We start from the raw sequence: 12156 nt of genomic DNA, 5'->3' as shown, positions 1-12156 counted from the left end.
ATCCTTACAAACTCCAGATGATATTGCTGATATAATTTTTCACACTTATGTGACTCAAGGTTAAGGGAGAGAATACTGTTAATATAATTTAATCTGACCACGAATTCTACAAAGTGCGTCAGTATAATAAGCAATGAATTCAATGTTCAACATTAACCCTCTTCTGCAGAGCATTGGCCTTAGGCAACAGAAATTTTCTTAAGCCAAATGTCTAGTTAATGCTTTTAAAAATGATTAAAACAAAACAAAAATGGTCAAGCAGCATTTGAAGGAGGAATTCCTTTTTTGACACTTGTCACAGGAGTACATGGTGTAAGATGAAGAGAAAATTACTTGCCTTAAAAATGTATTAAAATGATATGACATAAACTATAAATAAAACAATGTGTGTGCGTTTGTGTGTGCGTGCGTGCAAGGTCTGTGTAGAGACTCTTAAGTTTTCTTCATTTTGTTTGTTTAGAATTGTGTTTTTTTTTCTGCCTTCTCAGGGCAACACTGTTTGGCAATGGTGACTTTTTAAGCATACCCACAAATGTGTTTAAATATATTTGCATTTTTATTTACCTCACTGCTTTAAACATTTTGAGTCAAAAATAGGCACGACATTAAGATAGACAACAAGGACAGTGAAGAGAACTAAAGTGGAGAGAACAGTTTGAGAAGACATGAAAAATAGTATTTTAAAAATTGCCTGTCTAGTTGATATAAAGTCATTTACACATAAGGGAAGGGCACCTGTAACCGGAAGGTCGCCGGTTCGATCCCCGGCCTCTCTGTCCTGGTCGTTGTGTCCTTGGGCAAGACACTTTACCTTACCGCCTACTGGTGTTGGCCAGAGGGGCCGATGGCGCGATATGGCAGCCTCGCTTCTGTCAGTCTGCCCCAGGGCAGCTGTGGCTACAACTGTAGCTTGCCTCCACCAGTGTGTGAATGTGAGCGTGAATGAATAATGTCATTGTAAAGCGCTTTGGGTGCCTTGAAAAGCGCTATATAAAATCCAATGCATTATTATTATTATTATTATCATTATAACTAAATCAAATGTGTAAATAATTTTTCCTGACACATTTATGCCATCCGAGTAGACTTACAGAGCATAAAGCATACAAAACAGGGGTATATTGCTATGCTGTAGTCAGTCTTGCTGTGTTTTCAGTGTTTTCTTAAACACACACACACACGCGCGCGCGCGCACATATATGCGAGTAGCTTAGCTGTTCCTTGGACCTTTGATGTTACACCTCGACTCTGTTGGAGCAACTCTTCCAATTTTTGAGGTTACAACTCCTAATGGTCCTATTACAACTGTGACCACTTTTGACTGGCCCTTCATGCTACCCAAGCTCAACTTGGAACCTGAGTAAGAGATACATATCTAAAGCCATACCGGCTCAGGCAACACCCAGCATTGGCACTAAGCAACCAGGATGTATTAATGAGAAGACTACTGGAACAAGGCATATATACATCTCTATTTGGTGAGCTAACATTATGGGGAGGCCCAGGTCACACCAGGTTTACTGTAGGGTTTTTTATATCACGGACTTTCTTGTGTTTTGGTACCATATGTACTAGACTGTGTTATACCATATGATTTTCCAGAAGATAACTATACACCTTTTCTTTTAACTTGCAGAGACCTATGAATTCAGAAGTTAGTACCAGCTTCTATCTCGATTTGCCCCCGAGTTGTGGCAAGTGTTGGGGAGAATCTGTAACATTCAAACTGGAAAATACTTTAAGGAATGAAATGACAGTACACCATTACAGATAGTAACAGAAATAGTTAATTACACAATTAGAAAGATGTTTTGCTACTGTTAAAAGACTTTCAGATTCACAGCTATGACAGGATCCAACACCAAAACTGATGTGGTACATATAAATTGCAATATGGGCTTGTTAAGAAAGTCTTGAAACTTGGTTTATATTCGATAGGATCTTTCGAAGATTAAGAAGTCTAACTACTTCTTTTATTTTAGCCAACTATGCTAGCTTGGTACTACACAAAGTCTAGCCTTCATGTGTCTGTCTTATCTCTGCAGAGCAAAAAAAAAAATCAACATGAAGCTTATTGGAATCCATTTAGCAGCACAGCCAAAGGTAGACTTCATTTCTGCATAAAATATATCCTGGGTCTCGCATGCCGGTATCCATCCATAACCACAGCATTAACATCTGCACGGTGCCATGTAGCTGTGAGAGTTTGTTACAGGCTGCAGGGCCATCAGAGAAAAACCTTTATTTTTATAGTGTTCATGAATTAAAGATGGCTTCCCCTGGGGTGTTGGAGGAGAGCAGAGGCTTTATGGATCCCTCACTCTCTCCTCCGCATTAAATCTCCTGAATACCACAGGCCATGTCTCACGATGTTAGACACGGAAAACAATAACAGCCAAACATTCTTATCTGGTAGGGTGTTTTTGTATTTCTTCCTCTCAATATCAGTTTTCTTTCTTGTTTTCTCTCTTGGTTCTCTTGGATGCTGTTATGCTTGCTATATTCCTGACTCTAAAAGTTCAAGCCAGTCCATTAAAAACTGCATTACCCACAAGTCAACAGGTTATGTAGTCCATTACAGCTGAAGGTCAAGTTTTCTTGTTCCGTGGTGGGTGGATTTTGGAAAACAGAACAGTCAGATATTTAATGGAAAAGTACCGCAGGCAACACTGAATAACATTTTACATTTCAGATATTAGCAGACCATCACTATGTTTTGTGTGATGATCACAAATGTAAAGACTTAATTTAACAACAAAAAAGAAGCAAATGATAAATATTTTAAATGTATGAATATCTAAAATTTCTCAGCATTGAAATGTGTTCATGTCAGGTATTAATTTGATTAAATTGTTAGCATTTTGATAGAAAGTGGGAAAGAAGACTAGCGAAAACAGACTAGTGTAAAGCCCTTGTCCAAATTACAGTTAGGTAATGAGTGGAACATCAATAGAACACTAAGCTTGTCGAGAATGCGATTGAAAATTCAGAAACCAAATGATATTTTAAATAAATTATACTTAAGACCAGAATAAAGATTGTTATGTAAATGGATCTAGACTCCACGTCACACTGAGGTTAGAGTCACATACAGATAGAAAGTAAGTATTTTGACATTTATACATTTATTTATTTTTTTAAAAATATGAAAAAAAGATCTGACTGAAGGAAACTTTCAACTTTAATTTAATTGGTTTAAAAAGTACTGCATTTAGCATGACTGTAATTAAAGGTTTACAACAAGGTGCAAACCACTGGTTGCACACAATAACAGTCAAGATGAGACTTTATCAAAACATCTAAAGCGCATTCCTAGTTATGGAAGGTGCTTTATATTGTAAGGTAAAGACTTTCCAATATTAGAAAGAAACCCCAACAATCATATTATGGCATGGGAACATATAGCTGCCATTGGAACTATGTCACTTGTGTTTACTGATTTGATTGCTGATAAAAGCAGTCAAATCAAAAGTATAAACTGAATATAAATATATATTAACTTGAAAATAGATATAAAACGAAGTATGCAGGACTACACTCTCTGCTGAGATTCATCCAAATGCTACAAAACTAACTCACAGTGCAAATGTGTAACTATAACACTGTTTGTTAAACCCTTGAATTAAAGCTAAAAGCATCTAATTCAATCATATCTTTGCTGTCCAAAACTGCAATAATTGTGTTGTTGTTCAAATATTTATGGACCTAGCAGTGTTAGGAGTTGGGTTTTGGTTATGTGGTGTTTTTGTCTGTATGTGTTTTTGGTGCCTGCCTTTTTGTATAGGTAGGCGGGGCAGTGAGTCACTGAACCTGGCACACCTGTTACTCATCAGATGCTTTCTTCAGAAGTGTTCTTTAGGAGCTACCTGACAGAAGACTAGTGTCGGAGTATTGGCATTTTTGGAGAGTTGAAATTCTGCCCCTGCCTGTTGGAGCCCTTGGATTACTTTTGGTGACTGTAAGGAGTTTTGTTTCCTCCCTAGGATTTTGCCTCGACTGTTTTGCCTCGCCTGGAGGTTCTGGGCTTTAAACAGTGCCAAGTAAGCTCTCCAACTCTCTGTAAAGTTTTAAGCTTTTCTCGGTTAACAGGCAAGACCCTCCTAATTCTCGTCCCTCTCCTTTTTTAGATCGAGTGCACTACCTATGTGTGTTTTCGTCACCAGCACGTCCTGGCTCCGTGTCCCCATTCATACACCGTTGTTGTCCTTGTAAATACCTCCCCCCTCACTGTAAATAAACTGTCTTCACTGCAACTCTGCCTCCGTGCGTTCTGCTTCCTGGGTCCATCTGCATTTGTCATAACAGAATACTCCGACCAACACATTTATGGACCCAGCAGAACATACGGACGCCGCTACCGGCGATTTGCTTTCAAACACGAGGAGTCACTGTCCAGGTTGGCTAAACAGTTTCAGCAATCTGAACAGTGGGTGGGTCGGGTTAACGACACCTTGACCGCCATTCAGGCGACACTCGCTCGATTAGCTCCCCCGGCTGCCTCCAGCGAGCCATCCTCTCCTCCCACTCCACCCAGTCAGCCACCTGTGGGTTCGGTTCGCGATCCTGCTCCCCCGGCTTTGACTCCGTTCTCAGGAGAGCTGGGTCGGTGTGGAGGGTTTTTGATCCAGGTCTCCCTTTTGTTTCGACGTTTCCCTCAGGCATATTCGGATGATGCCTCTAAAATATCTTTTGTTATAGGCTCTCTCCGGGATCGTGCTCTGAGTTGGGCCGAATCGTACCTCGCTCTCCATCCACTCGAGACAATTTCCTATGCCCAATTTATTCGTGATCTTAAGGCCATTTTTCACCATCCCCTGCGCGCCGACGAAGCCGGGCGGCAGCTGTCTGGGCTGCGGCAGGGCAGTCAGTCGGTGGCCGATTTCTCCATCAATTTCCGCGTTAAAACCGCTGAGACAGGTTGGGCTGATAATGCGCTGTGCGGGGCATTCGTTAATTGCTTAACTGAACGCATGAAGGATGAGCTTGCTACTCGCGATGAACCTGACGATTTTGAAGCTCTGGTGGACCTGGCTATTCGCATCGATAATCGGCTGCGTGAAAGAGAAAGGGAGAAAGACAGGGGGGGCCGAACCCATGGTAATCAGGGAGGGAATGTGCCCGTGCGCACTGAGTTTCCAGCTTCACATCCTTCTCACTGTCCGGCTCGTGCTGACTTGCCTCCCGCTGACAATCTAGAGGAGCCCATGCAGTTGGGTCGCGCTAAACTCACTCCGGTCGAGTGTCGTAGGAGGTTTGAGGGACGGCTATGCCTGTATTGTGGCCGTTCGGGCCATTTTGTCGCCTCTTGTCCGGCTTTGTCAAAAGGCAGTGCCCATCAGTAACTCTGGGGGTACTGATGGGTGACGTTTCCTCTCCTTCCCAGGCCCCTCTCATGCTACTCCCTGCTGTCATTCACGTGCCTGCCATGTCTCACTCCACTCATGCGCTTTTAGATTCCGGTGCAGAACAAAATCTGATTGATCGTGACCTTGTGCGCCTTCTCGGCATTCATTTGTGTCCGCTAGACGTTCCCGTGTCTGTCACTGCCCTTAATGGGCAATCGCTTCCTTCAGTCACTCACCAGACTGAGCCCCTGTCATTGATCCTTTCTGGAAATCACCACGAGCGTCTCCGGTTTTTTGTTTTTTCCTCTCCCGAGTCGCCTGTTGTTCTCGGTTTCCCTTGGTTTGAGCGCCATAACCCGCACATTAACTGGGCAGCCCGCCGCGTGGAGAGTTGGAGTAGCCACTGCTTGTTGCACTGTTTGCGCTTGGCTTTGCCGTCTCTGCCAGCGACTGCTACTGAGCCGGCGGCGAAGGTTATTGATCTCTCTGCTGTTCCCAAGGAGTATCACGACCTGAAGCTCGTTTTTAGTAAACAGCGTGCTGGCTCCCTGCCTCCTCATCGCCCTTATGACTGTGCGATTGAACTGCTACCAGGGGCTCCGTTACCTTCCTGTTGGCTGTATAACATCAACCCTTCAGAAAGGGCGGCCTTGGAGAAGTACATCTCGGAGTCGCTGGAGGCAGGTTTAATTCGTCCTTCCTCTTCGCCTCTGGCGGCCGGTTTTTTTTTTGTTGGGAAAAAAGACGGGTCGCTCAGGCCCTGCATTGACTATCAGGGTCTCAATGACATTACTGTGAGAAACAAGTATCCCCTGCCTTTGATTTCCTCTGCTTTTGAAACCCTTTGGGAGGCCACCGTGTTTACGAAGCTGGACCTACGGAGTGCTTATCATTTCGTGCGCATTCGGCGGGGCGATGAATGGAAGACTGCTTTCAACACTCCGCGAGGACATTATGAGTACTTGGTAATGCCTTTTGGTCTGACTAATGCGCCTGCAGTGTTTCAGAGTCTTATTAATGACGTGTTGCGGGACTTTTTGAATGGTTTTGTGTTTGTCTATCTTGATGATATTCTTATTTTTTCCCGATCGGTGGAGGAGCATGTCGGTCATGTCCGCGCCGTGTTGCAGCGGCTGCTGGAAAATAGGCTTTTTGTTAAAGCTGAGAAATGCGACTTTCATGCGGACTCAATTTCTTTTCTGGGCTATGTGTTGGAGAAGGGGCAGATCGGGCCGGATCCCTGCAAGATTCAAGTTATTGCTGAGTGGCCGACCTCTGCGTCGCGCAAGGATTTGCAGAAGTTCCTTGGCTTTGCTAATTTTTATCGGCGGTTCGTCAAGAACTATAGTCGTGTCGTGCTCCCTCTCACTAGCCTTACCTCCGCGGCGCGAGCTTTTGTGTGGTCGCCTGAGACTGAACGTTCGTTTTCTGCACTGAAGGAACTGTTCTGCTCCGCGCCTGTCCTCGTTCACCCTGATGTCTCCCGACAGTTTGTGGTGGAGGTCGACGCGTCTGACGCGGGGGCGGGGGCGGTGTTGTCTCAGCGCTCGCCTGAAGATGGGCGCCTTCATCCATTTTTTTCGCGTAAGTTTATCCCTGCGGAGAGGAATTATGATGTTGGTAATCGTGAGCTGTTGGCGATTAAGTTGGCTCTGGAGGAGTGGCGCCACTGGTTGGAGGGGGCTGAACATCCGTTTTTGGTTTTGACAGACCATAAGAACCTCTCCTACATTCGGTGCGCTAAGCGGCTTAATCCCAGACAGGCCAGGTGGCAGTTGTTTTTTGGCCGGTTCAATTTTACCATCTCTTTCCGACCCGGCTCTCGTAACACCAAGGCTGACGCTTTGTCTCGCTTGTTTTCATCTGGCTCTGTGGCCGCTGACGCTCCTACCATTTTGCCTGGTTCCTGCGTGTTGGGGGCTGTCACGTGGGAGATTGAGTCCCAGATTCGTCGTGCCCAACGTCGCGACCCTAACCCGGGTTTGGGCCCGCCCGGCAAGTTGTATGTTCCATCCTCTGTGCGTGCGCGCGTCCTGCACTGGCTCCACACGGCCCATTTTGCCTGTCACCCTGGCGTTCAGCGTATGGTTTCTCTTTTGCGGCGCTCCTTTTGGTGGCCCTCTCTACAGACTGATGCCCGTGATTATGTGCTCGCTTGTGAGGTCTGTGCGCGCAATAAGAGCCGCCACCAGGCCTCTCCCGGGCAGTTGCATCCCCTGCCCGTCCCGGGATGGCCCTGGTCACACATTGCCGTGGATTTTGTTACCGATCTGCCGCGTTCCGCCTCTCACTCAGTTGTTTTGACTATTGTGGATAGGTTCTCCAAAGCTGCGCATTTTGTGCCCTTGCCTAAGCTCCCCTCGGCCCTGGAGACCGCCCGTTTGCTTGTTGATCATGTTTTTCGGTTGCACGGGATCCCCCAGGACATTGTGTCGGATCGGGGGCCCCAGTTTGTTTCCCGTGTGTGGAAGGCGTTTTGTTCTGCTCTGGGGGTGGGGGGGAGCCTTTCTTCTGGCTATCATCCTCAATCTAATGGTCAGACTGAAAGGGCTAACCAACAGCTGGAAGCTTCCCTTCGCTGTGCCGTCTCATCTGATCCTGCTTCTTGGAGTTCCCACCTCTCCTGGATTGAATACGCCTACAACTCGCTCACCTCGGCAGCCACCGGATTTTCGCCTTTTGAGATTTGGCACCCCAATATGCTGTAGGACAGCAGGTGTGGTTGTCCTCTGCGAACATTCCGCTCAAGTCCATGTCCAGGAAATTGGCCCCTCGCTTTTTGGGTCCCTTCACCGTTCAGCGCATCATCAATCCTGTGTCAGTGCGGCTGCAGCTGCCTGCATTGATGAAGGTTCATCCCACATTCCACGTCTCCCAGCTTAAACCGGTGTCCAGTAGCCCGCTGTGCCCACCTGCTGGACCCCCTCCGCCCGCCAGGGTGGTGGATGATGCTCCTGCTTATTCGGTTCGCCAACTGTTGGACGTGCGTCGTCGGGGTCGCGGCTACCAGTTCTTGGTTGACTGGGAGGGGTACGGGGTCCATCTGCATTTGTCATAACAAGCAGTTTATACTATGGTGGATTCAACTGAGTCTCAGAGAGCAGCCCTTACTGCTACTGACTAATTCTTGACTCTTCTTGAATTCTTTTAAGCTAATACAAAGATGAGCACAGACACCACCAATTCCAGAGTTCTAAATGTAACAAACATCTGGCACTTGTGGTAGCTGTGGGGAGCACTACAGCAGTGAAATTAAATCAACGGCCTGTAAACACCAGAACAGAACACCAGATGAGTTGTAAAGGGACCAAAAGGGGTTCAGTGACTGACATTGGACAACAAACAGCGACAAGGATCTATTGCTCATATACTTGATCTTGCTTTCATTGTTATATGAGAATATATGAGCAGCAGAAACCTATATTTTGTGGAACATAAAAACATTAAATTAAAAACTTTTTTTTTTAAACTGTTCACTCCTTTTATACTCTGACTTGTTATTTAGAGACCTTTGAACTCAACTTACATAATGCACTTGTTTCAGCAGCAAACTCACATAATGAGAATTCTACAGTCCCTGCTGTATTTTCAGGTGCTCATCACTGGATGCATGCTCAGCAAGAGAAAACATGGGCAGCACTTAAATAGGACACATTTTAGTCCATCTTTGTCTTAAAAATGTAAAACTGGTGACAGTCATCTGAAGTGTGTTCATGAATTACTGACTGTGAATACGCAAAATCCCTAAGGGACTAGTTAGAGTGAAGCTATTAAAACTTTTGTAAATCTAATTAAGTATTGTATGTCTTGGTTTCAACATAGATTTGACACGTGATGTCTCATATACTACAATGATGCAATCCAAAAATATAATCCATACTTTATTCTTGAGACTTTCTATCTGTTGAGCAAATGAAGTGAAATTTTAATAACACTGATCATTTTATTGCAATGCAGTCATCTGCTGGCTAATCTTGGTTTTAGGCATTGATGTTTTTGTTACTTCTATAACTACCACTTATGCGAAATTTGTCATGAATGGCACCGATCTCTCCCAGCTGCACAATGTGGACCTCCCCATCATCAAATAGTTTGAGAACGAAGATGCTGCACTAGAGTACATCTTATCTCTGCAGGTCCTGCCTCACGACCCTAATCTGAAGTTCTAAAAGGATAGTGTTCACACCCAAATGTGTCACAGACGTTTTGGTTGCATGCCGCAGTCATTCAGAATATTAGGCACTGTTGTGGCTAAGTGGTGTGCTCTTTTGCCCTCTCTCTCTCTATTTCTCTCACACACACACTGCAAAAACTGTTTCTGCCATTAGCCCACTCAGCTTTCAGTCCCTTTTTATGGCAAGAGCATACACATACATGCACCTTCACTGGAATAAACACCTCCATGTCCCCATTTTTCCAACCCTTAACACCTTTTCTGTGATCTCTCTCATCCATCCCCTGTTTAATCCTCTCTTTTTCTATGGCCTCCACCAAATGAAATGCAAATAGCCCAGCATAACCTGGGGCGTCATTTATCTAAATTAGAGCGCCAAGTGTGGATCCCCATGGGGCTCCCATATGCTAGCGCAGTTAGCGTCATTAGCTTCATTAGCCCGTGTCAGACCATTAATTACACATCAAGCCTATCAGTTAGCTGTTGCTGAGAGTTCTCATCCACTGTGCACTTCAGTCAGCAGTAAAGAAAGTAAAATAAGCATTTATAGCTATGAGTGCAAGAAAAATGCATTTATCTGTATCTTTAAAATGTTGGAATTATTAAAGAAGAAAAGAAAATGTTGTAAATGCACTATTTTCAAGTCAAGCTCGCAGATACAGGACAATAGGAAACAGGAACAATCACAGTTTAAATTTACTTTGTTCTTTCATATCTAGACTAAAAAGAGTGTTGGGGAGTAACGGAATACATGTACCGCCGTTACGTATTTAGAATACAAAATATGAGTAACTGTATTCCGTTACAGTTACCGTTTAAAAAGGTGGTATTCAGAATACAGTTACTCTGTTGAAATAAATGGATTACACGGCGGTACTTCCCTGTTTCATATTTCGCGGGTCAGGACTGTTTGGGTTTGTTTGACAGCTACGTTCTGTTGTTCCAGGAGGCAGCGTTACGGTTGCCATGGTTACAGGGTGACACGCTCTCTCTCTGCGCGTTTCCTGGGTGAGAGAGCGCCTCTTTGTTGTTGTTGTTGCGCTAAGCTAATAGACAGAATGCTACAGGCATGGCCCTAAAGAATGTAGCCTGATGGGCAGTGTAGTCCGTGCTGCAGGGAGAATGGACTACCATACCCGTTATGTGTCTGTGAGCGAGGGAGGGAGAAAAAGGAAAAGTCCGAGCTGTCACGGAGCAAAAACGGGAGCTGGAAGCATGTAAATATAATAATAACCACAGCAGCCAAGAAGAGTGCCTGACGAGCCCATTTGTAATTAAGCTATTAAGACTCAACTGTACACTGTGTTCGTGTTTTCCTCCGGAAAAAATAAGTTCCGTTGGAGCAGCCTTTCAACGCCTCTCTCTGTCTCCCGCAAGCAAAGTTCACCAAGACAACAAAGTAAAGCTAGTTTTCGGCTACCAGCCCGACACGGAACCCGACGTATTAGCCAGAGGTCCCTTTACTACGTTTCGGAGCCGTGGACCTTCAGTAACAGTAATAAATCACAGCAATAGTACATTCACGTAGTTGTAAACAGCATGATAATATACTAAGTAATCCAAAGTATTCAGAATACGTTACTCTCATTGAGTAACGTAACGGAATACGTTACAGAATACATTTTGGGGCATGTATTCTGTAATCTGTAGTGGAATACATTTTAAAAGTAACCTTCCCAACACTGACTATAGCTAAACTATTGATGAAAAAAGAACTCAAAGTAGGTAACCTGCCATCCAAGTATCATTTGGAGCTTCTTTTATTTAGTTATATAAATATTTAAGCTTGTTGTAAAGGTGTAAAATATCGACAGTGTGAGAGTTCCGATATTCTAAAGGGATGTTTGATATTGTGGTGAACAGAATCATTGCATGCTAGATCCAAGAACCACAGCTGAGTGTCTGCTTTGCGTGGCCTGATATAGAAGACAAGCTATGGTAGTAAAGGGATGTTTTTTGCCCTGAGGTGAGCCTTTCAGACAGCACTTAAAGTACTTTGAGACAGACAATAGCCCTCTGGCAAAATAACACACAGGTCTATGTCAGTGTGGGCATGTTGCTAGAGGTCAGCAATGAATCAGAAAGTTCAATTTAAAGTTTACAGAAAAAAATGACTTAGATGGTAAAAAAAAGAATTAGATGGTAGTCAAACAAACATACCACAATATAGTTTTGGTTTTAGGACACTTGCCTCCCTAAATCATAATGTGCAAGAGTAGCTATATATGTGGGTTTTTTTTAAGGTGGTCAAAAGTTATTGGAAAAATGAACATATGTTTAAATATAAAGATTGCTTTTAATACTTGGGTCATCATTTATTGTGAGTCAGTCAGAGAAGTTAATGTTGATGTCATCCATCCCAAGATTTGTTTTCTAGAACTGTGTAGGCTTTTTTTTTTTAGATGTGTCCTGATAAAGCCTTATCTGGACTTCCACTTCCTGTGTGTATCCAGTTCTTTTCACCTTGTTATAGACCCTAACATTCATGAAACCATGTCCTCATTATACACTCTGACAATAAAACCTCTTTGCTTGATGTTGCGAAGGGATTTGTCTGAACCAAGGAAAGAATTCTGTAATCACTCACTTTTGTGGTCTTCCAAGTATTTTAATTTAGCTGAGCTTTTAAGAGTTTAC

General features: G+C 44.0%; 1 protein-coding gene across 2 annotated transcripts in view; it reads right to left on the bottom strand.

Annotated features, from left to right (window-relative positions):
* Window positions 1–12156, bottom strand: part of naaladl2 (N-acetylated alpha-linked acidic dipeptidase like 2) — a 460031-nt gene that overhangs the window by 262020 nt on the left and 185855 nt on the right. The gene's annotated exons all lie outside the window — the stretch shown is intronic.

The sequence above is a fragment of the Oreochromis niloticus genome, linkage group LG23 (genome assembly GCF_001858045.2).
Source record: "Oreochromis niloticus isolate F11D_XX linkage group LG23, O_niloticus_UMD_NMBU, whole genome shotgun sequence".
Classification (NCBI taxonomy): domain Eukaryota; kingdom Metazoa; phylum Chordata; class Actinopteri; order Cichliformes; family Cichlidae; genus Oreochromis; species Oreochromis niloticus.
The sequence above is the reverse complement of the archived record's forward strand: the minus strand, read 5'-3'. Positions and strand labels throughout refer to the sequence as shown.